The 26,974-nt window shown below is 46.4% G+C and overlaps 1 protein-coding gene across 4 annotated transcripts in view; it reads right to left on the bottom strand.

The window, feature by feature from the left end:
- The window catches only part of TRERF1 (transcriptional regulating factor 1), a 210,692-nt gene that overhangs the window by 104,239 nt on the left and 79,479 nt on the right, over positions 1-26,974 (bottom strand). For all 4 annotated transcript variants that reach the window (XM_036317184.1, XM_036317185.1, XM_036317187.1 and 1 more), the window contains exon 3: positions 23,712-23,794. The gene's annotated coding sequence lies outside the window, so the exon portion shown is untranslated. The remainder of the gene's footprint in view (positions 1-23,711; positions 23,795-26,974) is intronic.

Here is a 26,974-nt window from a genome sequence, read left to right as displayed (position 1 = left end):
CCTCCCCCTGCCGGGCTGGCCCAAGTGATCAACGAAAGGCGGTAACGAAATGGCTGTACTTCTTGGTAACAGTTCTTACCAGCACTGCTCTGTGCACGTGGATTAACTCATTTAAATTGTACGAGAGCCCTACCTGGATTGGCTCAGTGGATAGAGCGTCGGCCTGCTGACTGAAGGGTCCCAGGTTCGATTCCGGTCAAGGGCATGTACCTTGGTTGCGGGCACATCCCCGGTAGAGGGTGTGCAGGAGGCAGCTGATCGGTTTCTCTCTCATCGATGTTTCTAACTCTCTATCCCTCTCCCTTCCTCTCTGTAAAAAAAAAAAAATCAATAAAATATATATTTTTTTAAATGAACTGTATGAGAATCCTGATATTTCACAAGTGAGGAAACTGAGGCCCGAAAGGGTGGGTTATTCACCGCAAGTTGTGCAGCTAGTAAGCAGCAGGGCCAGGATAACAGATAAAAAGCTGCGCTGGAAACGAACATGTGGCGTTCGTGGTGCTCATCATCACTGTTAAGGACCAACGCAGGACACTGCTGGGGTGCTCAGTTCTGTGTTTGCTGCCACAGGGATCTGAGTGGTTCCTGCCAGCACTCCTGTCACTTAGCTTGTAGGTCTCCTCCAGCCATCGCTGCAGACCTCAGCCCAGCAGTCACCTGAGCAGTGCGTGCTGTTCGCTACACATCACAGCCTCAAGGCTTGGCGCACCGCCTCCCCCTCACCTGACCGCCCTGTTTAACCTGCAAAACGCACTCCCGCCCTCACTCCTGCTCACCACCCTTATCTCATTTTCCCCATAACACCTACTACCTTCTAGCCTGCTACATACTGTATTTGTTAGTTATTGCCGGTCACTCTAACTAGACTATAGGTTCCAACAGGGAAAAGAGTTTTATCTTTTTTTTAAAAAAAATATATATTTTATTGATCTTCCTACAGAGAGGAAGGAAGAGGGACAGAGAGTCAGAAACATTGATGAGAGAGAAACATCGATCAGCTGCCTCCTGCACACCCCCGACCGGGGATGTGCCCACAACCAAGGTACATGCCCCTGACCGGAATCGAACCTGGGACCCCTCAGTCCACAGGCCGACGCTCTATACCAGAGGTCCTCAAACTTTTTAAACAGGGGCCAGTTCACTGTCCCTCAGACATTCCACACATGCGCACTGTGGGCCCGGGACGCGTCGGCTGCTAAGCAGGACAGGCAGCGGTGGCAAAAGCACCCGGCGGGCCGGATAAATGTTTTCGGCGGGCCGCATGTGGCCCGTAGTTTGAGGACCCCTGCTCTGTACACTGAGCCAAACCGGCTAGGGCTATCTTTTTTTTTTTTTAAATGTTACATCCCCAGCCCATTGCTGGACACATGGTAGGCATTTAGTAAGGGTCTGCTGAATGAATGATAAATTAATCTTTTCTTTTTTTGCACAGAGAAGACGTCCATCATATATTGTGAAGCAAAAGAAAGCAGGCCCCTCCATTTTATAGAAAATGACCCCATGTGTGTAAATGTACTATTGTGTGTGAGTCTGTGTGTGTCTGAGCATATGTGTGAGAGCACAGAAAGAACCGAGAAAGATGCGCATGGCAATGTTCAGTTGTGGTTATTCTGAGGAAGAGGAGTAGAGAGACTTAATTAGCTTCCTTCTACAAGTTGTACAAAGACCACGTATTGTTCCTGTAAGTTCCTAAAGCTGTTCACATTGACAGCAAACACACGTGTGCACACAGTAGAGGCATGCAGTTGGCTAGAGAAGACGCAAGCACGAGGTTAGGACGAGGGCAGCGCAAAGACCCCACCTTCCTGGGGGCGGGCCAGGGCTATGCGGAGGGAAAGGACGGACGATTGATCGGCAGGGCCTGGGACTGGGCATCGCCTCCTTCCGAACTGCTCTGGAAAGGGAATGGATCAAAAAAGGAAAACTATAAAAACCAAACCCCCTCCTGCCTCCCTGGGGCAGTCTCAGAACTGTAACTATTTAGAAATTACATTTGAATGGTCCAGAAAACGTAAAGCTAACCTAATGCATAAAACAAGGTATTTTGCCACTAAAATGTCACTGTGGATTTTAAAAGCCTCCTTCTCCAGTGTCAGGTGTTAAAGAAGAAGTCGGGGGAACTGAACCCACCCAAGATGCTGGCCTGGCCCGGGCGGCACAGCCTCGATTCCTGCCCTCCTCCTCCTCACGCTCACAGGGAACCAGCCCACTGTCGCCTGCAAGTCCCCAGGGCTGTCAATCAACACTATGTACCAAGTGAGGGCCAGCTGTGGGCCCAGCAGGAGGCCAGGTGCTGAGAGGTTGAATGAAAGGAAACAGCAGAAGCCTGCCTTCAAAGCAGGACTAACATGACAAACGCGGAAGAAAACAATTACACTCCCTTCGTGGAGCAGTGCTTGCTGTCTGTGCGATCGGAGTTCTGAGAACAGGAGCGGAGGGGGGGCCAGGAGGCTTCGGGGAAGAGGCAGGCCTTGCTGAGAGCTGGAGGCCGAGGTGCGGGGAGCAGAGGAGCTGGGGGCCGGGGCCGGGACAGGGGGGGCGGCAGAGCCCCCCACACGGTGCTGTGGCAGAGCCTGCTCTTCGCTGTGCCCGCCGACTGAGTGCCTCGCATGTACGACTGAGTGCCTCGCGTGTACGAGGAGCCTCCCGCGACGGGCAGGCTCCCGGAGGCGGATGAGCTCTAACTCTGACAGCCGTCCTGACGGCTCCATTGATTTCAGGAGCCAAGCGGAGCCGGAGGAGAAGGCAGCATCTACAACTACGTCTAGTTTCAAGAACGCTGGTCAACCCACAGCGATTCAGAGCGCTGGTCTGCAGAGGCCGCCAAGGGAAATGCAGGCAAGGCTCGCTCGCAGGTTAGCCCGACAGAGCGAGGGTGGAAGCAGAAACACAGGAGGGAAAAGGCCACAGCAAGGACCTCGCGAAGGGAAAGGGAAAAGAGAAACAGCTGGCCAGGGCAGGGCGGGAGCAAGTGGCATCTAAAGTGACCATGCGCCTGGTTTTTCAGGGACTGAGGACTTTCGGGACTAAATCCAGGACAGTCCCTGGCAAACCAGGACGAACTGGGCAAGCCAGTGGTGCCATACCAGTCACGAATGCTAAGGGGTTGCTGATCTTCCCCCCGCCCCCCCCCCCCCCCCCACACACACATCCTCTGTGACTGGTGAGCATACCCTAGGCCAGCCGTGGGCAAACTACGGCCCGCGGGCTGGATCCGGCCCGTTTGAAATGAATAAAACTAAAAAAAAAAAAAAAGACCGTACCCTTTTATGTAATGATGTTTACTTTGAATTTATATTAGTTCACACAAACACTCCATCCATGCTTTTGTTCCGGCCCTCCGGTCCAGTTTAAGAACCCATTGTGGCCCTCGAGTCAAAAAGTTTGCCCACCCCTGCCCTAGCCCAGTGGTCGGCAAACTTCGGCTCGGCAAACCGAGGCTCGTGAGCCACACGTGGCTCTTTGGCCTCTTGAGTGTGGCTCTTCCACAAAATATCGGCTCTTCCACAAAATACCGACTTCTGCGCATGGGCCATGAAGTTTCAATTGCACTGTACGCGCGCGCCCGCACGTGGTATTCTGTGGAAGGGGCCAAAGAGCCGCATGTGGCTCGAGAGCCTCGGTTTGCCAACCACTGCCCTAGGGCAATGGGAAGAGAGAGATCAACACAGGGAGGTGCCCGTGTGCCCCTCCTGGCCTGCGTCCTCTCATCTCAACCACCCAGATTTCTAACGGGGTTCAGGTAGAAAAGAAAATTCTTTGTTGTTGCTAAAATAAACTCTAAAATCATAGCCACTAAACTTATTCAACTATTTCTCAAGCACTGAGCTCACCGAGGCCCAGCTGGGAGATGACATAGCACTCTGCCCTTCGAGAAGTGCCTTATCTGTACTTGGAAATCAAAAGCGGCAGGAGGGCTGGCACACCGAGCTCTTGACCCCATCCCGTCCAGGTCCAGTCTCAATCCCCCACTTCCCCCTCAGAGCTTCAGTTCCCACCAGCTTTACAAGGCAGGTCCCAAGGGGGTACTGATGGCTTCTCCCCACGCAACAAGGATTTATTGAGCGTGTACTCTGTGAGAGACCCTGTTCGGTGCTGTTGTAACAGGAAGATACAGTCTCTGCCTTCGGTTCCGTGGTGGGGGGTGAGGGGCAGGGCGAGAGGTGGGAGTGGTGCAGAGAAGGTGAAAATCATCCATCCCTCAACACATGTTTACTTTGCTCTTAAAATGCGCCAAGAACTGTCCTGGAGAAACGGGGACAGGTAACCAGACAACTAAAGCCATTTAAGTAGGATGGTGAAATGGGAGCACTGGGGGCGGGGGGGAGAAGCACCCAACCCAGTCACTGAACCCAACACCAACTCTTCACCCACTCCCCTTTGCATGGAGATACGTGCTCTGGAGGACTTACACAAGTGCTACGACCAAGCACGGACTCCAAAGAGTTAACAGTGACTAAGGAGATGAAACCCACACACATGAAACAATGAGTGCATCACAGGAAGTGGGCTGAAGTGCAAACTGTGGGACGCAGACCGTCAGCGCCCAGAGAGGCAGAGCCGGAGAAAGTCCGCAAAGCTCCCAAGAGGAAGTGGGAGTAAAACCACCTGACGAGGAAGGGTTTTCCAGGCAGGGAGAAGACCACGGGTGCCCAGGATTTTCTCAAAAAATGAAAAACAAGTGTGTAGTTATCACTCAGAATGTCTCACACACCTGCTCACAGGTCTTTGATTTGAGTAAATGGGGACCTTGCCATTGGTGACTTTTCACCATGTAAGTTACAGTTAAATGGAAAGACAGGCATCACATCTAATTTCAGCAGTCCATGCTAAGGAGGCAAGGAATTGAAACATATTTTTGTAACGCAGGTACATACGTACACACACACACACACACACACACACACACACGTACACACACACACACGTACACATACATACGTACACACACGCACACACATACGTACACACACATACGTACACACACGTACACACACATACGTACACACACACGTACACACACATACGTACACACATACGTACACACGCACACACACACGTACACACACGTACACACACACGTACACACATACGTACACACACATACGTACACGCACATACGTACACACACATACGTACACACACACATACGTACACACACACACACACACGCACACACACGCACACACCTTGGCGCTCCTTTCTGTGTATCTATCCTCAAGCGACCCAAACGCCATCTTCCTGTTAGAGAAATCTCATAACTCAGGGGAAGAGAAACTGAATTACCAGGGACAATTTATAACTGGGCATCGACCACATTGGCTTTTTTGCTATAATGATATTCACAAAGGATGAGCAGAAAGGCCACGTTCGGTCTGATGGTCAGTCAGTAAGAAGTTAACAGCTATTGACTGTCCCCTTAATGAAGACCCTGTGCCGGGGCGTGGGGAGTGGAAGGAGGCAACGGTGGGGGGATCTCAGTAGGAAGAAGGCAGGGTAGTGAAGAGAAATGGAAGGCTCAGGCACTGAGCCTGGTCCTAGCACCACCACTGCCAGGCCGTGGATAAGCTGATCCCACGGTGAACTTCACTCCCTCACCCATGAATGTGTCCTCCCCACCTCTGAGCACCATGCACAGTTCAACTGAGAGAGTGTTAGCCGAGGTGCTTGGAAAAACGGAAGGCTCCGTATAATGCCCCGTGGAGGTCTGAAGGACCCACCCGCTTCATTCACTGCCCTACTTTTCCAACGGTCTCCTGAATCTCCCAGACAGTGTGCCCAGCCCCTCCACACGGTACTGGTTCAGGAAAACCCAGGATCCAAGTCCAGCAACCGGGGGCAACGAGATTAAATTTCAAACCCAGCCATGACGCCATCTTCTTTTCTCCCCGGGGATGAGAACAGAGACACAGGCCGACCCTGGAGCTGTGGCTGCCTCTGGGAGCAGCAGGATAGATCATCTCTGAGAACAGAACCAACGCTAAAGGAGAAAACTGGGTCTTGGGTACTTCACTCGGGCCTTGGATAGTCCCGATGCCAGGACATACTCCTGGGTTGCTTGGTGACATAAGCCAATACGTTTTCTGGTTTTGCTTAAACCGATTTGAATTGGTTTTCAGTTACTCTGTTACCTGACGCAAAACGGGAGGAAATATAGCTAATGTCATGCTACAAACCTCTCTAGTAACCTCACCGAATCTCTGGGGCTTCATTAACTACCCAGGGAGCCATTTCCTACCGAGTGTCCTCCTGAGGGTGTGAAGACATTAAGGAGATCAATCAAGGAACAAAAAGAGAGAAGGCACCCTAGCCGGTGTTGCTCAGTGGATAGAGCATCGGCCCTTGGACTGAAGGGTCCCGGGTTCGATTCCGGTCAAGGGCACATACTTTGGTTGCAGGTTCCCTGGCCCTGGTCGGGGTGTATGCGGGAGGCAACCAATTAATGTGTTTCTCTCACATCGATGTTTCTGTCTCTCCCTCTCCCTTCCACTCTCTCTAAAAATCAATGGAAAATATCCTTGGGTGAGGATTAACAAAAAAAACAAAAAAAAGAAAAAAGAAAAGGCGATCATAAGCAACAAGACTTAAGTGATGGAAAATCACTCTCTCTCTCAAGATTTGGTGAGGGGAAAATCACCCTAAATGATAAGCTGAAGAATCAGAGTTTCTGCCTCAGCTCGACGTCTGCGTGTTTTCTCCAAACGGTTACCCATTCTCCTTTACGGTAACCACTGAAGAGCCCGGAAGAGCAGTACCAGTATCCTACTGGTTTATTTTTATATCTTAAAAAATTACTCAGGGCCTGCAGCACTGAGCTCATGCTCAAATTAAGTTTGCTGGAAATCTAATTTGGGATGAGTAATTTAATTTGGCTACTACAATTCAAAGTGGCGCAGTATTTGTGTTTTAGAGGAAAACCATATTAGATTCATCTAATCTTATTAGGTGAATATCACATTTAGATCACATTATATCTAGAACAGATATATACTGGATTGATTTCTTTCATAAATCATGCAGGAGACCCAACAGACTAACCTCCCCCGGCCCCCACCACCCACCTGACACAGGTCAGGGCAGGCAGTGAAGGCAAACGAGGCCCCATGGAGAACCCCACTGCACAGCTCTGGAATTCACGCACTCAGAACAACGCCTACAGCAAACACTCCAGTTTTGCTGATGAGTAAACTGAGGATTCAAGTGGCCAAGTGACGTGCTCGGGGTCACAGTCAGTTAAGGGCTTAGCCGAGACCATCCTCAGCTCCCTAACCCCTAGTTGGGGCCCCTGCCACTCTACCACGGGTGTTTTTCCCACGATCGAACATGGAAACAGCCAGAGGGTCCCTGAGACCCTGCGGCTACTCACTCAGTTAAAGCCATGAAGTCTGACCATCAATCGTCCTGCCTCCCTGCCTATCTTAAGTATCTTGGGAAGATAAAGTTGATTTTACTATAGCCATGTGGCAACTTAGACCAATGCCCCAAATTCTTGTCAAATCCACTTTCTTGATGATTATTTTTAAACCCCCTCATTCCCAGATAACTAAAATGCACATTAAGAGCATTCAAACCACCCTGGCCAGATAGCTCAGTTGGTTGGAGCATCATCGTGAGCACCAAAAGGTTGTGGATGCGATTCCTAATTAGGGCACATACCTAGGTTGTGTGTTCAGTCCCTGCTTGGGGTGCATACAGGAGGCAACTGATTGAGGTTCTCTCTCACATCGATGTTTCTCCCTCCATCTCTCTCCCTCAAAAAAAAAAAAAAAATAAATAAAAACATATCCTTTAAGGTGAGGATTAAAAAAAAAAAGAAGAACATTCAAACCATATGATGTGTTTAAAAAAAAGAATCTATTTTGCTTTTAAAAATGGTATTAATCTCAGTAGTACTGTAATTAGGCAGATTTAGTGGAGGTAATATCCCCCATTAAGGTTCCAACAGCAGAGTTTTACCAGTAATCCAAAAAATTAGGTTATGAAACAAAATCAAGGAAAGGAAAAGCTAGATAAAAATAGTTACAATGTGACAAGTTAATACAATACACTACAGAAAAATCCCATAAATGACTGAAAAGTGGAACATTAAAAAATAAAAACGAGAAAGGACACAGTGAGGCGATTCACACACACACACACACACACAAAGCTTACTGATGGCCTCATGAAAAAACGTTCAAACTCATTACTAAGCAAAGCTTGCAAATTTAAACAATGCAATACTATTTTTAACAAATTGACAAAACGCAAAACAACTGTCAAGGGTACTCTGAGATGAGACTCCTCAGGCACTACTGATGAGACTGTAAATTAGTCCACATTTCTGAAGGGCCATTAGTAATATGTATCGCCAGCCTTAATTCTGAGCAAGTTCTCGCCCAAGAATTTTGCCTGAGGAAATAATCAGAGGAATACTCAAAGATTTATGCACAAGGACATTTATAGCAGCACTATTCATAACAATAAAAATCCAGAAAAGCCTAACGGTACCATAATAAAAAATGAATTATGGTCTATCAATACAAGGAATAATATGTAGACATTAAGCCTCGTGTTTTGGAGAAAGGTTTAAAGACACAGGGAATGCCCACAAAATGAAGTTAAAATTCAAAATTCTTAATAGGATGATTCCACTTTGTAAAGAAAATACATATCATGCATATTATAACTATAATGAATGGTGGCAGATTCAATGAAATGTCCAACAAATATTCATGCTCTTCTTTACCGAATGTAATTTTCACTGAGAGGCAGCTGCCTAGCCATGGACTACATTTCCCAGCATGCCTTGTATCTAGGTGGGGCCATGTGACTAATCCCACCAATGGAATATAGGTGGAAGGGATGTGAGACACCTTCAGGCTGAAGTAATTAGAAAGTGGAATGCCTTCTCCATGCTCTCTTCCTCCATCTGCCAACTAGATACAGAGGATTCCAAAGCCTTAGGGAATAGAAGAGCCATAAGGTAGAAGGAGCCTGAATCATTCGCTGAGGACTGTCCATCAGGAGCACCAATGGTGGACTTAGTACTGTGTTAAGTTATAATGTGGGGTTTTCGTTATTTCTTCAGCAAGTGGTCCTCTAACTAATATGCACATATAGAAAAATTGCTGAGGAAAACTACCAAATTTTATCCATTGCACTGTACGATAGACAAATTATAGGTAAAATTTTTAAATGTATTCTTTCCTACTATAAGCATGTCTTAGTTGATAACCAATAACATCTTGAAAATAAAAAAGCAAACTTTAGAGGGCAGTGCTATATAATGAATTTCTTAGTAAAATATTGAATAAGGTTACAAAAATAAAAATGTAGAGAATTACAAAGGTTTAAAGTGGGGGAGGGAAATCTAGATTTATTACCCTTAAATACAATTCCAGACAAATGATTGTTCCAAAAATGACCTAAGGTTAAACAACAAACAACAAAGTAGGGGGGAAATTTGCAACTTATTACAATATATGAAATATTAGTATCCAGCCCTAGCCAGTTTAGCTCAATGGTTGGAGTGTTGGCCTGCGGAGTGAAGGGTCTCGGGTTAGATTCCAGTCAAGGGGCATATGCCTCGGTTGCAGGCTTGATCCCCGAACCCTGATCAGGGTGCATGAGACAGGCAACCACATTGATGTTTCTCTCTCTTGTCTCTCCCCCTCCCATCCACTCTCTCTAAAAAAAATCAATGAAAAAAAATACCCTCAGGTGAGGATTAACAACAATAACAACTATATATATTACAGTAGTCTTTAATATGTAAAGAGCCCTTATGAATCAATAAGTGAGGGACAAATACGAAAATTGGGGGAAAAATATAAACACCCAGTCATAAAATAAGACATACTAACTTATACACATATGAAAAGATTTTTAAACTCACTAGTAATAAAAAATTAAAATAAGATATTCTTCATCTCTATCAGATTGGCAAACATTTAAAATATTGTGCCTACAGCATCCAATGTTGCTGAGACGATGATAAATTGGGTAATCATACACACTACAGGAAGGAGATCAAAATGGTATCACATTCCTAACAAGCAGTAGCATGACAGGGGAAAAGAAGCCTTAAAAACCATTTGACATTCTACCTATTTGTCAAAAGAAATAAACAAGTATGCAAAAAATTGTTTGAATAGAAAAAAAAATGAAACAACTTAGATACCCATCTGTAAGAGACTGGTAAGAAAAATAAATTATGGAATGTGTGTATTCACATACTAGAATAATATACAGCCATAATTTTAAATTATGATGAAGATCTATGTAAATGTGCTAAAAGCACAATAGTGCCCACCATATAAAAAGGCAGGGTACAAAACAATGCAGACAGTCTAATTTCTTAATTGTTTAACAGTGTATATGTATAAGAATATATGTTTTTTAAAAAAGGACAAAAAACCCAAACAGAATATATGTTATAAATGCAGAAGAAAAAAGTATAGAGTTTTATAAAAATACTAGAGGCCTGGTACACGAAATTTGTGCACTGGGGGGGGGGGGTGTCCCTCAACCCAGCCTGTACCCTCTCCAATTTGGGATCCCCCTCACAATCCAGGACTGCTGGCTCCCAACCACTTGCCTGCCTGCCTGCTTGCCCCTAACTGCTTCTGCCTGCCAGCCTGATCACCCCCAACTGCCCTCCCCTGCTGGCCCGATTGCCCCCAACTGCCCTCCCCTGCCAGCCCAGTCGTCCCCAACTGCCCACTCCTGCTGGCCTGGTCATCCTCTAACTGCCCTCCCCTGCTGGCCTGGTCATCCCCAACTGCCCACCCCTGCTGGCCTGGTCATCCCCTAACTGCCCAACCCTGCTGGCTCAGTCACCCCTAACTGCCCTCCCCTGCTGGCCTGGTCATCCCCTAACTGCCTAACCCTGCTGGCTCAGTCACCCCTAACTGCCCTCCCCTGCTGGCCTGGTCACCCCTAACTGCCCTCCCCTGCTGGCCATCTTGTGGTGGCCATCTTGTGGCCACATGGGGTAGCCATCTTGTGTGTTGGAGTGATGGTCAATTAGCATATCCAGTCGTGACTGTGAGGGTGTCGTGACCAATTTGCATATTACCCTTTTATTAGTATAGGTTGGTAGCAGTTATCTCCAATAGGGTGGTATTTTGAGTGACTTTCGTTTCCTTCTTTATACTTTTCCATATTTTATACATTTTCAACTATAAATATATATTACTTTTCTTTTTTTGTTTTATTATGAAAAATTTCAAACATACACAAAAGTAGCAAAAATATATGTGCCCACTGAACAGCTGTAATTGCTATACCTGGCTGAGCTTGTTTCATCTGTACCCCTCTGTGCCCTGGAGTATTTTAACATAAATTCTGGATATATCATTCATCCAATCCATTAAGGATTTTTTTTTTTTTTATGTTTAAATACTCAAACTCTCTAGTGGATTATTTTAAGGTAAATATCTGATGTTTCATTTGCCCATAAATACTTAGCATGTATCTTTAAAAGATAACCCGAATAACAATATCACACCTAAAAATTAACAATTTCTCAATATCAAATATCCAGTGTCCCAATTTCCCCAATTATCCCATCTACCTTTTTATAGTTGGTTTGTTTAAATATGGATTCACACAAGATTTATGTTTGCATTTGGTTATGTCTCTTGAGTTTTTCTGAATGTATTCCATAATGACCTTTTCCAGGCCATTTAATGTATTGAACATATGGGTCACATGTCCTAAGAACTTCCTGACTGCATCCCCTTGATGTTGTTTAACAGGTGCCTCTATTCCCTGTATTTCCTTTCAACTAAGATTTACTTCTACTGTCTAATCCACTTCAGGATCTATTATTTTTCTGTAAGACTATTTCAAATAAATTGTATTATTTTTATAAGGAGACAAAACAATACAGCTAAAACAATTATTTTAAAGGAACTGAAAGAAATGCTGACCTTGCTAATTCATCCATTTCAGCAATTCATTAAAACTTGGGTGTCCAAAAGTGTTTTCAGAATACAGCCTCGGTCAGTGCTTCCTCACACAAGAAAGATGCTCAGTGACTGTTCACGGACTGATTTGTTTCCCCAAACACATTCCTTTTGCATTTCAAGTCCATTGCCCCCTCGGACCCAGTGGTGAAGTTCAGCACCCTCTGAAGCAATGGCACCCCCTCCAATGGACACTTACGTCATCCTATGATTGCAGTTGTCTTTAATATTCCTTTCTTTTCTTAAAAAATATAGTGTGAGCATATAATTAAAAATTTGGAGCCCTGGCCGGTTTGGCTCAGTGGATAGAGTGTCTGCCTGTGGACTGAAGGGTCCCGGTTTAGATTCTGGTCAGGGGCACATGCCCAGGTTTCAGGCTCGGTCCCAGTGGGGGGTGTGCAGGAGGCAGCTGATTGATGGTTCTCTCTCATCATTGATGTTTCTATCTCTCTTTCCCTCTCCCTTCCTCTCTGAAAGCAATAAAAATACATTTTTTTAAAAATTTGGAAATGAGAGAAAAATGAAAGAAAAAAATCAACCATAATGCCACCCCTCTAGAATAGTCAATAATGTTACCTGTATACATATTTCCTTACCATCTTTATTAGGGATATACATTTTGTACCTAATTATAACCAATGAATAATGGGTTTTAATATTCTTTTTGTTAACATAAAAAACATGTAAAATTTTTGTAGCTTATGCTAAGGGTATAAAAAATATACACATGTCTATACCTCAGGCTGAGGAAGAGAACTTGACCAATCCCCCAGGTAGACCCATGGGCTCCTCCCTCATCCTATCCTCTGCTCTGTCCACTAACCTGAAATGTTGTCTTTGCTCATTTGGTCTCGTAAGTCTTGCCACATACATCTGGATGTCAAATACTATCCCGTTAGTTTTGCATCTATCTGAACTTTATGTAATTGGAATCACACTGTAGCTATTTTACAATTTGCTTTTTTAAAAATATAACTTTATTGATTTGCTTTTTTAAAAATATAACTTTATTGATTTCAGAGAGGAAGGGAGAGGGAGAGACAGAAACATCAATGATGAGAGAGAATCATTGACTAGCTGCCTCCTGCACGCCCCCTACTGGGGATCGAGCCCACAACCCAGGCATGTGCTCTTGACTGGAATCGAACCCAGGACCTTTCAGTCTGCAGATCAATGCTCTATCCACTGAGCCAAACTGGCTAGGGCTACAACTTGCTTTTTTATTTAACACTAGAGGCCTGGTGCACGAAATTTGTGCATGGGTAGGATCCCTAGGCCTGGCCGGAGATCAGGGCTGATCGGGACCTTCCAGCTGCTGGTCAGGGCCTCCCTTCCCTGGCTGCCAGCCACCGCCTTCCTTTGTTCTGTGCCGCACCCTGGTGGTCAGCACACATCATAGTGAGTGGTCGGTCTCCCAGTCAAACTCCTGCGGGGACAATTTGCATATTAGGCTTTTATATATATAGATTGTAATTCCTGAGATTCTTCTAGGTTGTCAAATGCAGCTATGGTTCATTCATTTTAACAGTATAGCCATATAGCTCTATTCCACTGTGAAACTATGCCACAATTTATACTGCAATTTCTGCACATAAAATTATATTGTAAATATCTTGTCACAGTGCTACACATCTTCAAAATAATTAACAATTATAGTAGAGTACTATGCTGAGAGAAGACTATCTTATTTTATAGTTACCCAACTGTTGGACATGAATAGCGTTTGTGTGTGTGTTTGCTTTATAAATAATGCATCAGGGAGCATCTTTGCCTAAATAGCTTATTAAATATTTTGTATTATTTGCTCCATGAGAGAATGTGGGAAGATGGTCCACAGAAGTGGTATTACTGGATCAAAGTGTGTAAATGAATAATTTGGCTCTTTAATACACTGTAAAATTATTTCACAATATTGTGATATCACCAGAATTGGGGATAATCATTAAAATATATTTTTGGCTAATATATTAAAATAGTACTCCACTGCTGTTTTATTCTACATATCTCTTATTACAAAACTGAACATTTTCAATATATTTGTTTAGTGTTGTATTCTGTCATCTATTCACGTGTTCTACCAAGGTTTTAGTACCTTTCTTTTTAATTTGTTTGAGCATTTCACAGCAAAAACACATAATTCTGCCATGTTACTGTAAATCTTCCCATCTATTGTTTCCCTGTTTTTTATTAACATGAAGAAATCTTTTCCTGTAGTTTGATTGACTATTCTTTTCAGTTTTGAATGTTTGTATTCTGTTTCTAAGCAATATTCAATTCTATAGATTTCCTATGCCTCTACCTTCTGCACTTAATTGTTTAATCTATCTGTAATTCATTTTGAGGAAGTCAAAATGATTTTTTCCAAATTGCTAACTAGGCATCAAAATTATTCAGAGTAATTCCTCTTCGCCGTTGATTGATTGATGACTCCTTTGTGATTTATTAAGTTATTTATGTGAGGGTCTATTTCTGAACTACCCTAGTTAGTTTACCTACTCCCTCCTGTAATGCCAGCACCACCATGTTTTCATTACAAAGGCTTCCTAATGCATTTTAATACCTGGACGTGCTATATATTTTATTTCCAGTATATCTAACTCCCTTCCCCTAAAACCATTTTCAAGAATTCCCCTAAGGTTCTCGCCTATTTATTTTTCCAAGTAGTCTTTGAACTATCTTGTGAAATTTTAAAAATCCTGATGGGACTTTGAGAGAAATGGCATTAGTCTCATGAACTAATTTTCAGAAATCTCCAAATCTTTCATTTCAATCCCACCATCTAGAAACAGGGTTGTCAGTTAAACTCCTGAACGCTCATTGGCCTACAACTAAGCTCTCTGTAGTTAATGATCACTTTATCCTTCTTTTATAATATTTAGTCTTCAAGTTACTATTTTGTAACTTTCTGCATTGGCTCTTTGATTTTGTCTCCATCATATCCCATGATGCCCCAATAAGGGTAATGGCAGTGAATGCATGCATTCAGTCTTTCTTATCACATTAAGGGATTGGCGACTTTATATGTCCCTTTTAAAGTAGTTTGTAAAAATAGAAGTTGAATTGAGTGAATATACTCTTGGAATTGATGAGATTATTATATAGTTATACTTGAACAATTTATGTGAAAATATATGCATATGGTGCCAATCCTGCATTCCAGGAATATAACCCACTGGGGTAACATGAAACAGTCACATACTCTATTGTTGAAATCTACTCACTAGAATTTTATCTAAAATTTTTACATTCCTAAGCAAGATTGCTATAAAGCCTCCCCTTAGGGACTTGCCAAATTTGTTATCAGGGTCATGTGTGCTTGACAGAGGAGCTGGAAGTTTTCCATCATTTTTATAAATCCTGGAATGGCTTATATAACACAGAAATGGTCTGTTCCTTGAAGTTTAAAATTATTTTCAAAGGGCTTTTTAATAATTGAAAATATTCCACCTGGCACAGGCGTGTGTGTATGTGTGTGTGTCCATGTGGACATTACCATGTCTGTATATGTTCACAGAGAATCCATTCTATGTTTGTAAAATGACACTGTAAGATATTGATCGCTAATGGAACAGGGGACAGTTTTATTATAATTTAATGCCTTTCTTTCCCTCAGGAAAAGGGAGTAAATGTCCAAGATAATAAAATGCTGAAAACTAAACCATTTTCCCAGGCTTTGGTTCTGAGCGCCTCCCTTTCAGAGGCCCGGAAAGGAGCCTATAGGGGTGGCCAGGGAACAGTGAGCCCCGAACCACCATGCTTCGCCGAGGCTGACCGAGATTAGCTACCACAACTCATCACTGGCCCATGGAGCTAGGAAGCTTAAGCTCTGCAAAGACAAGCAGGTCATCCCCACCACAGGTCACCTCTGTTTTTGTGGCAAAAGTCTCCCGACTGTTGGTCCACTGAGCCATCTTCTCCAGGCGCAGGACACTATACCCTTCCCACAGCCAGAAAAGCTTGCAACCCCAAGGCTTTCTCTACTTCCTGCAGGGCTCCGGGACTGACAGCATTGGGAGCACTTCGAGGAGCCACAAGTGAATACGCAGAATGTTACAGACTGAATGTTGGTGTCACCCACTTCCCCAAATTCATAGGTTTAGGTCCTAACCTAAGCTCCCTTTGGGAGTGAATTAGGTTAAGAGGAGTAACAAGGGTGGAGCCCCCCTAATGGGATTAGAAGAGGAAGAGGCACCAGAGTTCTCTCCAGAGTGGACCAAGGAGGGGGGATGTGAGCACACAGCAAGGCGATGGCCACTACAAGACAAGAGATGAGGTCCCAATGAAACCTACCTTGCCAGCACCGTGATCTTAGACTTCCCAGCCGCCAGAACTGCGAGAAATAAATGTATATTGTCTAAGCCACCCGGTCTCTGGTGTTGGTTAAGGCAGCCTGCGCTAAGACAAGAGGGCTGTGGGAATGTCTGTCCACAAGAATGCTGAGCTAGCACTCTGCAGGCCACGTAGCCCGCTGTAGGGGAGATACACTGTAGGAGAGGCAAGTGGTAAGGAGTCTCCAAAAATTGAGACGGAGTGTCCGCTAGAACACGCCAGCGCCAAATGAGCAGATGCGAGACGATAAACAGGACACCGGGCCCGAGAATGAGGCGGTGACCAGGGCCATGCCTGCGGATGTGAGTGGGCCACAGGCCAGTCTGCTTTTCCTGGAGAAAGGCATGTCCTAGCTCGTGACCTTGTTCACAGAGAACCCCTTCAACGTTAGAGCTCAATGGAAACTCAGGATTAGGACAGTGACGGTGATGAGCATTAGGATAGCCTGGCAGGAAGGCAGGGACCTCAAAATCCTCCTAGGCCCAAGGATCCCACCATTCCATCCACGAATGCCACACGGGCACAAAGCAGCCTTTTCCTCCCTCCACCAGGGCAGGGAAGCTGCTTTCACACAGTCATGGCCTCACACAGAAGCTTAATCCCTGGCTGGAAGGCACAACATGTTTGTGGCAAAGCCAAGCAGGCACGGGAAGTGAAGCAGAATGAGGGACATTTTTATTAGCGCTCTGGCTGTTTGGGGCTTTTTAATGACTCCAAAAGGCATCTTTACAAGTCATTTTTTTTTTTTTTTTTGGTCAGTTCCAAAATGCAATTGTTGCTACAATACCAACACTTACCAGGAACTGGCTGATGTACGCACTGCTTTTCTCAAAAACACCCTTGTCTCCCTGGGACTTTTTAGACCAGATTAAGCCCGTGTGTGTGTGTGTGTGTGTGTGTGTGTGTGTGTGTACGTACAAGCACAGGTCGGGGGAAAGTGGGGGGTCTGGCAAATGCACCTGTACTTTCCCACACACAGAGGCATACCACACAACTGCAGGCCAAATCAGACTGAACAGACACTTTGGTTTTAGGGTTAAAATGTGGAAAAAAGAAAAGAAAAGCTGTTGACATACGTTTAAATTTGAACAGTTTAAGTACTGCAAGATGTTCTTCCTACTGGTGGAAAATTAAACAATTCTAAGTCAATGACTGAAAGTAAACAGTTCCTCCCTTATAAAGTGAGTTAGATTTATCAAGACGTGTGTTCAAGTGAATTTCTCCCATCCCTTTAAATCAAATAAAGACGTGACTTTAGAGGGTTCCTGGGCTCCAAGAGAGGCTTAAAAAAGTATGATTCCCCCCGACAGTCGCACATTAAGTAGATAACCCCTGACCGCCCAGTGCTTGCTTCGGAGAGATGGCAGGGCAGCACCCACCGTGGATGCAGTTTCCACAGGTGTTGTCAGAAAAGTAAGAACAATGTGGTAAATTCTTCCTAAAGCTGATTGTTGTCAATGTAAAGATTCACATTTTGCCAAAACCGGTTTGGCTCAGTGGATAGAGCGTCGGCCTGTGGACTGAGAGGTCCCGGGTTCGATTCCGGTCAAGGGCATGTACCTGGGTTGCAGGCACATCCCCAGTAGGAGATGTGCAGGAGGCAGCTGATCGATGTTTCTCTCTCATCGATGTTTCTAACTCTCTATCTCTCTCCCTTCCTCTCTGTAAAAGATCAATAAAAAATATATATAAAAAAAAAAAGATTCACATTTTAGTCTTAAATTTCTCCTTTTTTTCTATTTTAGCATCAAGATAGTCCTTTCTGTTATGAAACTGTGGTGACGGATGCTAGGTTTGCAAAAACATCACTCCTTGGCAAAAGAGAAAATTGGTAGCCCTAAGCCAGTCTTCCAAATGTTTTTCATTTTGGTAGTTTCTTGGCCCAGGCCAGTGGCCGGCAAACCGCGGCTCGCGAGCCACATGCAGCTCTTTGGCCCCTTCAGTGTGGCTCTTCCACAAAATACCACCTGCGGGCGCGCACGTACAGTGTGATTGAAACTTTGTGGCCCATGTGCAGAAGTCAGTATTTTGTGGAAAAGCCACACTCAAGGGGCCAAAGAGCCGCATGTGGCTCTCGAGCCACAGTTTGCTGAGCCGCAGTTTTCCGACCACTGGCCTAGGAGATCTACGTGGGAGAACCATTTGTCTACAGCACCCTCTGAACCATCTAGTTACCACAATGGTGACCAGCCCTTAGTTACCCATAGAAAATTTAACTCTAATTTTAATCATTACTCAGGGGAGAGGGAGGTGAAAAATTCTATGGTCTAGAAATCTTTGGTCTGTAAGTTCCTGGTTGCTCTAGACCTTTTTCCTCTACCCACAGGCCCCTCGTCGCACCCTGTCCACCCCGGCCCACAAAGCCATCTCCGCCTGGTTTGGGAACACAACTGATAGAGTTTGGGGGTTCTGTAACAACCTGTGCTCTCCCCATCACTAATCTGGGAACCCCAAACCAAGACCATCCTGGGATTCTGAGAGGTTTATGGCACCCAAGGCTCTAGAGCAGCGGTTCTCAACCTGTGGGTCGCGACCCCTTTGGGGGTCGAATGACCCTTTCACAGGGGTCGCCTAAATACATCCTGCATATCAGATATTTACATTACGATTCACAACAGTAGCAACATTAAAGTTATGAAGTAGCAACGAAAATAATTTTATGGTTGGGGGTCACCACAACATGAGGAACTGTATTAAAGGGTCGCGGCACGAGGAAGGTTGAGAACCACTGCCCCAGAGAATGAGTTACAGTATTTTGTCCACTGAAATTCCAATGAAGTAAATGCCCAAGACTAGCTTCTGGCTTCAGCAGCGTCTCACCCAATCCAGGTGATCCTCAAACCCATCCACGCAGAGCAGCCTGACGGTGTGGCCTGAAGAAGCCAAAGCCAGGGAGGGTCGCATGCCCCCCCAGGTCTCCAAACTGAGAACAAAGGCAAGAATATCAGCTGGGTCCTAACTGGTTTGGCTCAGTAGATAGAGTGGCGGCCCAGGGACTGAAGGGTCCTGGGTTCGATTCTGGTCAAGGGCATGTATCTTGGTTGCAGGCTCGATCCCCAGTGCAGGAGGCAGCTGATCAATGTTTCTCTCACTGATGTTTCTAACTCTCTATCCCTCTCCCTTCCTCTCTGTGAAATCAATAAAACATATTTAAAAAGAAAAAAAGAAAATCAGTTGATGGGGACAGGCCATCAACTATTTAAAAGATTTCTCAACTAAGAATACATTAATATTTTAGAGTAAAATTAAAAATCCCCATTTTCCCAGGGATTCCATACCTACCTTTAACTGTATGCTATCTAAAATTTTCTTAATTAGGTTTTCCCCAAAATAAATTAAACAACAACAACACTTCAGTTAAAAAATAAATCCATAAACACTAAATTTTTTAACACCTTTATTTACTTCGTCTCTAACAGAGTTAATCAGTAACAGATACTCTATCTGTTGTGAAGAGAGTTCATTTCCCAGATTAAATATGCACTAAACATATACCTGTGACAATATTTTGAGATATATGACGCTAATAAAGGTAACATTTATTGGGCCAGCCACTGGGCCACTGGGCACATTACTTAAATTACCTCAGTTAAGCCTTACAACAAGTCTATAAAGTAGGTGCTATTCTTATTCCCACTTTATAGATGAGGTTATAAATGAGGAACCATGACTGTAATTTAATCTCCTCTGACCCAAAACTTGAGGTCAGTGTTTACTCTGGCTATAAAAAGGTTGAATGAGCAAATTAGAAATAAAACAGAAATGCAGAAGGCATACTTAATCTCCTAGAAGGTCCTAGGTTTTAAGACATACTGAAAAGCAGAAGCTAATTGGGAAGATTCTGTCTGAAACTACACCGTGTTAGAACACTTTAAAATTCAGACTTTTACTAGTTAAGAGCAGGTTTCTTCTCACTACCACCCCCAACAGTTAACCCAAATTAGTAGTATTGCTACAGATGATACAATATAGTGGATGTCAGCTGCCACTCTCCCAGGATCCATTTTCCTCCCTGAACAGTACCCAGAGCTCCGTTTATTTGTGGCCCTACCTCCCCCAGTCCTGGTGCTTGGGAGAAAACTGACACACTCCCCTCAGGGGAAGAATAGGCCAGTCAGAAGGGGGAAAAAAATCTCCCATCCCCACCAATCAACAGAGGGCATTTGCCTGGCCATTGGGATTGGCTAAGGAATAAGCACATGGCTCAATTCAGGCCAATGAAATGCCAGGGTTGGTTTGCTGGGGAGGGCTTTCTGGAAAAGACACTTTCTCAGTCTTTTTAAAGAGTTACTAGAAGTGATGTTTCTTTACTTCTGGCCACTGGGATGTGCAACAAAGAGCCCAAGAACGTGCACAGCCATCTGCCCCCTTGAGAGAAGCCAACCTGAGAATGAACTGACCCCCTTGTAGAGTGAGCACAGAGATGGAGAGAAACTGGACAGCTGATGGCTTGCTGAGCTGCCGTTTCTCACCTGCCCTGCAGTCCATCCCATGAGCAGATTCATTAGCCCCTGTGCCGGGGGAGGCCCTCTGAGTTTGTTTTTTTGACAGTCACAACCCCAAAGAATCCAAACTGACAAGTGAGAAATAAGAACACATGTACAGCTTCTTCCAAGCAGTGCCTCAGATTTTGCTTTACACTGTTCCTCACTTTGTTCTCAAGAAAACGCAATGGGCTTTCAAGAAACACTTTCATGAACTAATGAATGGCCTTGGGCAAGTCGCTTTCCTTTTCAACTATAAAAAGATCTAAGTTTGACTAGAGGATTTCTGTTGTTCCTTCTGGCCCTCACAGCCAACAGTTTTGATTCCACAGTAGAAATCCTATATAATAAAGAGGTGATACACAAACTGAACATCACTCCAACACACAAGATGGCCACCCCCATGTGGTCAAAGATGGCCACTACAAGATGGCCGGCAGGGGAGGGCAGTTGTGGGTGATCAGGCCAGCAGGGGAGGGCAGTTGGGAGGGACCAGGCCTGCAGGGGAGGGCGGTTGGGGGGGGACCAGGCCTGAAACGGAGGGAAGTTAGGGGCAATCGGGCCGGCAGGGGAGCAGTTAGGTGTCGATCAAGCTGGCAGGGGAGTGGTTAGGGGCAATCAGGCTGGCAGGCAGGTGAGAGGTTGGGAACCAGCAGTCCCGGATTGTGAGAGGGATGTCCAACTGCCTGTTTAGGCCTGTTTAGGTGGGGTCGGGCCTAAACGGGCAGTCAGACATCCCTTGAGGGGGCCCAGATTGGAGAGGGTGCAGGCAGGGCTGAGGGACACACACCACCGCCTGTGCAAGAATTTCGTGCACCAGGCCTCTAGTATCCTTTATAACATAATCCAATGCTGGGGTCCAACCCCAGCAGGTCCAGGGGTCCCCAAAGGTGTGGACAGAGTCGGCGAAGAAGGAATGACACGGAGACAGCGTTCAGTTGATCAGCAGCCTAGCCAGGATCTCTAGCCAGGATCTCCAGCCAAGTTCTGTTCTGGATCTCCAGCCAGGTTCTGGTCTGGATCTCCAGCGAAGTTCTGGTTAGGATCTCCAGCCAGGTTCTGTGTCCATGTTCTCTTGCTAGGTTCTCCAGCCAGGTTCTGTCCAGGTTCTCAAGCCATGTTCAGTCACCAGGTTCTAGTCAGGTTCTCTTGCCATGTTCTATCCAGGTTCTGTAGCCAGGTTCTGTCTCTAGGTTCTGTGTCTAGGTTCTGTGGCCAGTTTCTGTCCAGGATCTTTTGCCATGTTCTCTCCAGTGAAGTTCTTCTGTCTCTAGGTTCTGTGTAGGTTCTGTGTCTAGGTTCTGTGTCCTGTTGTCTTGTTACATCTATATTTATACCAGTTGATTCCAATCCTATCAATCTCTATTCCAAAGGTTAGGGCATTTCTTATCTCCATTCCAGGGAGTAAAGATTATGTAGCTTAAGCATGATTGTTCGTAGTTAAAGTAATTAATTACCCGCCTGGCACTTAGTTAAGGGGTTTTATTCCCTCCCTAACTTCAGGGGAAAATCCCTACCTGGGGAAACAACCTTTCTCAGAGAGGTGACCTTGGTTAAAACACATAGTGCCAAGAAGGTGAGTAAACATATTAAGAACAGTATGCCATATATGCCAGGTCCCTTGAAACAGCAAGGATGGACCCACTCCCGGCAATCCAAGGAGTCTGCAGCTCTTGCTGGGTCAAATGTTTTCCAATTGCAACTCCATATTCATCCCTCCACCCTTCTCCCCTCAGCTCTGTGCCTCCAGAGGTTCTGACCTCTATGGACAGCATCAACATGACCCCCTGCCTTCAGGCTTCTGGCTGGTGTGCCTAACGGGGGGCACCAGCAGGAGACAAGAGAACTGAGGGGTGTTCAACGAGGATATTCATTCTCGTGGTTCTTTCCTGCCATGTTGGTGTAGGTTGACTTCATCCTTCTACCAGAGACAGCCTTTCCATAGGGCTTCCCTTTCCAGTTCCAGCAGCCAACCCCACCCTCTTCTTTTCGGGCCTGGGCAAGGGAACAGCGGCCTGACATCGCCGGCCGCGAGAAGTTTCCATAGCCCGGTGCTGGTTTCTCCTACCCTGCCTCAGCCACTATAAACAGGCCCATCAGTAGAGTCTCTGGGGGTTCTCCGCTTGAATCATCTGTTTCCTACTGGAACCCCAAGACACATGGCTTAGAAGTTAAATCAAAATCAGCCACAACAAAAAAGAAACAGGAGCAATCAATTCACAGAACAGAGAAGAAAAGTGTGGCACTTGCCGAGAAAAAAACCCACACGCACCAAAAGAATCAAATGGAGACATCAGTCACCACCCTCCTTCTCCACCGTCACTGAGAATTGGTGGAAAGCAACCATCTCTTGCTAGACCAGGGTTTTAACCGCAAAAGAAAAAAAAATCTGTTTACACACAAATGTCCTGTTCCTTCAGACAGCTTCTGTGTGGAACCTGGCAGAGGAATCCCAGGTCTGTGTCTATTTTTTAGACGGACAAACTGAGCCTGAAGAAGACACAGGGCCAGAGCTGATAAAAACACTAGAAATGCCCCCAGAGCTCGTTCAAAGGCTTGTTGGTCCAGGAATCTGCCTCTGACAGGCTCGGTGGAGGGTCTCAGAGCAGCCTTCGGGTCTACCATTCTCCAAAGATGTCTAATTCCCTCCCAACCATCCAGAGTTCGCCTTCATGAACGTCCTTCACTGTTCACAACAGCTCTGCAAAGCCCAGAGAGACAAGACAGGGTGCCCTCGGCCCCATTCCAAGTGACACTGAATCCCAATACGTGATTCCACAATCACTGGTCATTTCCCAAACTTTTCCAGAAATCTATGGCTGTCCAGGCCCAGAGCAGCCCTCCTCTCCTTCGTGGGGCATTTCCCACACCACAGGCATCAAAGAAACGATCTTATGGCCCCGTCACAAACCATTCAGACACCGAGAATTTCCAGAGACGCTACCTGTTTTGGGATTAAGAGGCTCAGTCTTTCAGGGTCGTCCTGCTTTCGTGTCTTCCTCCTTCAGCATCCTCCGGAGCCAGGGCCTGTGGGAGTGACCGAAACAGTAGATTCAGGATACATGGCTTCAACATGGGAATAGATCGTCTCTCTCATCAGGGAGACTAGAAGCAGCCAAGGACTGAGCCCTGAACACCCAACAGTGGACCCTGCAGAGGCTGCGGAGGTGGGTCCCTGAGGGAGGAGAGGATTTAGGAGCGAAAGACACCCACCTCAGTGCTTGTAGCTACTCACGCCCCAAACCCAAGTCATTGTGACGCTCCTCTTCCCCCTACACTCCACGTTCAACCCACCAGCAAATGATGCCGGCTTTATCTTCCAAACAGACCCAGACTCTCACCACATCTCACCACCTCCACGGCTACCGCTTTGGTCCAAGCCAGCAGCTTCTCTCCCTAGGTCATTGCAGTCACCTCCTAGCGGGTCTCCCTATGCCCACCCTCGCCTTTCTACAATCGATATGATGTGAGCTGAACTGTGTCATAGAGAGAACTGTGCCTCCCCCAAGTCCCTATGTTGAAGTCCTAACCCCCGTCCCTCAGAATATGACCTTATGTGGAAACGGGGTCATTGCCGATGTAATCAGCTGTTAAGATGCGGTCATCACACTGGAATGGGATGGGTCCCTACTCCAGCATAACTGGTGTCCTCGTAAAAAGGAGAAATTTGGACACCAGCACCCAATCCACACGAGAGCATCATGTGAAGACTGGCATTCTGCTGCCACAAGCCAACGAGCAACCAGAAGTGAGGGGAGAAGCTTGGGCCAGGTCCTTCCCTAGCACCTTGAGAGAGATCACGTGGCCCTGCCGACACTTTGACCTCAGATTTCTAACCTCCAGACCTGTAAGACAATAAATTTCTATTTTAAGCTGTCCTGTTTGTGGTACTTCGTTATTGCAGCCCTAGCAAACTATTATACAATGCTCCCCGCTGCAGCCTCAGTGACCATTTAAATATCACTCTTGTATTCAAAGCACTCCTATATGTTTCATTTCCCTCAAAGTAAAAGACAACGTCCTTGAAATAACCTACAAGGCCCACACGTCCTGGCCCAGCCTCTTCCCGGACCTCTTCTCCTCCTCATCTGCTCTTCCTCAATGTTCTCCAGCCACAATGGCTTCCTCAAACATCCCCAGCAGGCTCCTGCCTCAGGGCCTTTGCACGGCCTTTCCCTCTGCCTCGAACACTAACACTCGTCTGCTAAGTGTCCTTTACTCCCTCCAGGTTTCTACTCAAATTTCACTTTCTCAGGGAGGCCCTCCACCGCCACCACTACCCTCTTTCCATCCCCCGCCATGTGAACGTTTTCGGTGTAGCTAGATCACTACCTGCCATTTGTTCCTACTTTTATCCCTCTCCTCTCACACTAGACCATAAACTCTGAGAGTAAGGACATCGTCTTATGGCATGTCCCTGAGCCCAGCACATAGTAGTTGCTCAAGAAACAGTTGTTGAAAGATTGATTTGTGGAATGAAAGAAGACAAGAGAGAAGAGAGTTGCCAAAAGGAGGAAGTTGTCCACAGTGTCAAAAGCAGCAAAGAGTCCAGAAAGATAAGGACTGAAGTGTCCGTTGGGTGTGGTAACATGGAAGCCACAGGTGACCTCAGAGAGGGCAGTTCCTGCGGGAGGCGGGAGCCCTGTGCAGAAATCCACCAGGTCCCTCCCCTGTGCCAGGCACACCCCCCACCCCCACCCCGTGGGCAGAAGCCAGCCTGAGTGGGCCGTGGCAGCGAAGGAGCAGAGCCTGAGGACAGAGGCTCCCCAGACTTTTTCCGTCTGTGAGGGGAGGGGAAAAGGAAACGCGAAGTAGAGGGGACTGGAAAGTTCGAGGAAAGAGTTTGGTGCTGAATGACGGGAGGGGGCGAGGTCCCAGCAGCTACAGGAGACAGAGGGACCCGTGTCCTGGAAGAAGGTTCTCCGGGTCGGGGAGGGAACAAGTCCTTCTCTGAGTGGAAGGGAACCAGGTTGGGAGGAGCCCAGATGCCAATAACCACCCAGGAGGGAAGGCAGGGACCCAAGTGGGCTCCCTGCTGTGGGAGAACCGTGCAAGTGCAGGCTGGCCCTGAAACTGAGCGTCTCCTTAACTTTTGTGCCCTGAGTGCCTCACTCTCCTCACCCAGTGCCGATCCTGATGCCCTGATTGGAGAGAGAGCTGGCTGCCGGCCAGCACCACTGAGGGCTCAGCTGACACTAGAAGCCATGGCTTCCTATGACTGTGGGGCTTCAGGGACAGGCCCTTGCCAGCCTTGATTTAGGAGGAGAGGCCTCCTAAGACTGAATTCGGGGGCCCCAAATAGCTCCACCCATTTCCGTCAAATCTGCGTGCTTCTCCCAGCTCCCAGGCACAATGCTTTGAGCCTTTTGAGGCCCTGCTCTCCACTCCTCCAACGCCTCCCAGTCAATCAAAAACTGTGCCTCTCACAGCACGAGAGGACCCCCATTTGGTTGAGCACCTACTGTGTGCAGGGTGCAACGCAAGTTAAAATCCTCAGACAGCCATCCTGTTTATAGATGATGAGCTGAGATTCAAGAGATTCAGAAGCCTGCTCAAGGTCACACGGGTAGCAAGTGACAGAGCTGGGATCTGAAACCTTCCGTCTCTAGCTTCCTTTCTATGTTCATGTCTCCACCCAAGTCCAAGCCCTCAACGTTTCATTCCTAAAACTCAACAGGACAGATGCTTTCTAACTCACCTCCCAGCACCCCGTTCGCAGTGCACACACCCAGGGGAGCCTCCCTCCAGCACTGTCTTCACCTGTCCCCATCCTATTAGACTGGCTCCCAATACGGGAAGATTTCACACTCTGCAGCCATCCCCTGGGATCGTTCATAAACGATATACATCCCTTTTCAAGCTCATTTCCCACAAGCACCCTCCGCTCCACTCCATCCCGTGTGCTCCTTCCCTGGGCATCCCCCCCCCGCCCCCCCCTCAAGGTGACACACTTAGCAAACACGCATGCACAACAGCAGGAGGTGGCACGCCATGTGGGGCACGTTCCTGCCCCTGCCGCTGCACCCGTCTGAGTGCCCTGCTCTCCTGCAGTCCCCTGAGCATGTCACCCCCGTTTGCTGAGGTCTTCCCCGCTCTCCTGTGCTCACTGCATTGAGCGTCTCTTGGCAAACGTTCCATATAGACTACCACCCCTTGAGGCTAATTCATAATCTGTGTTGGAAACACCAGGAACTGCCCACTGCTCAA

This window comes from Myotis myotis, unplaced genomic scaffold (assembly GCF_014108235.1).
Source record: "Myotis myotis isolate mMyoMyo1 unplaced genomic scaffold, mMyoMyo1.p scaffold_m19_p_7, whole genome shotgun sequence".
Lineage (NCBI taxonomy): Eukaryota > Metazoa > Chordata > Mammalia > Chiroptera > Vespertilionidae > Myotis > Myotis myotis.
Note: the sequence above shows the minus strand (reverse complement) of the source record. Positions and strands in the feature narration are given on the sequence as shown.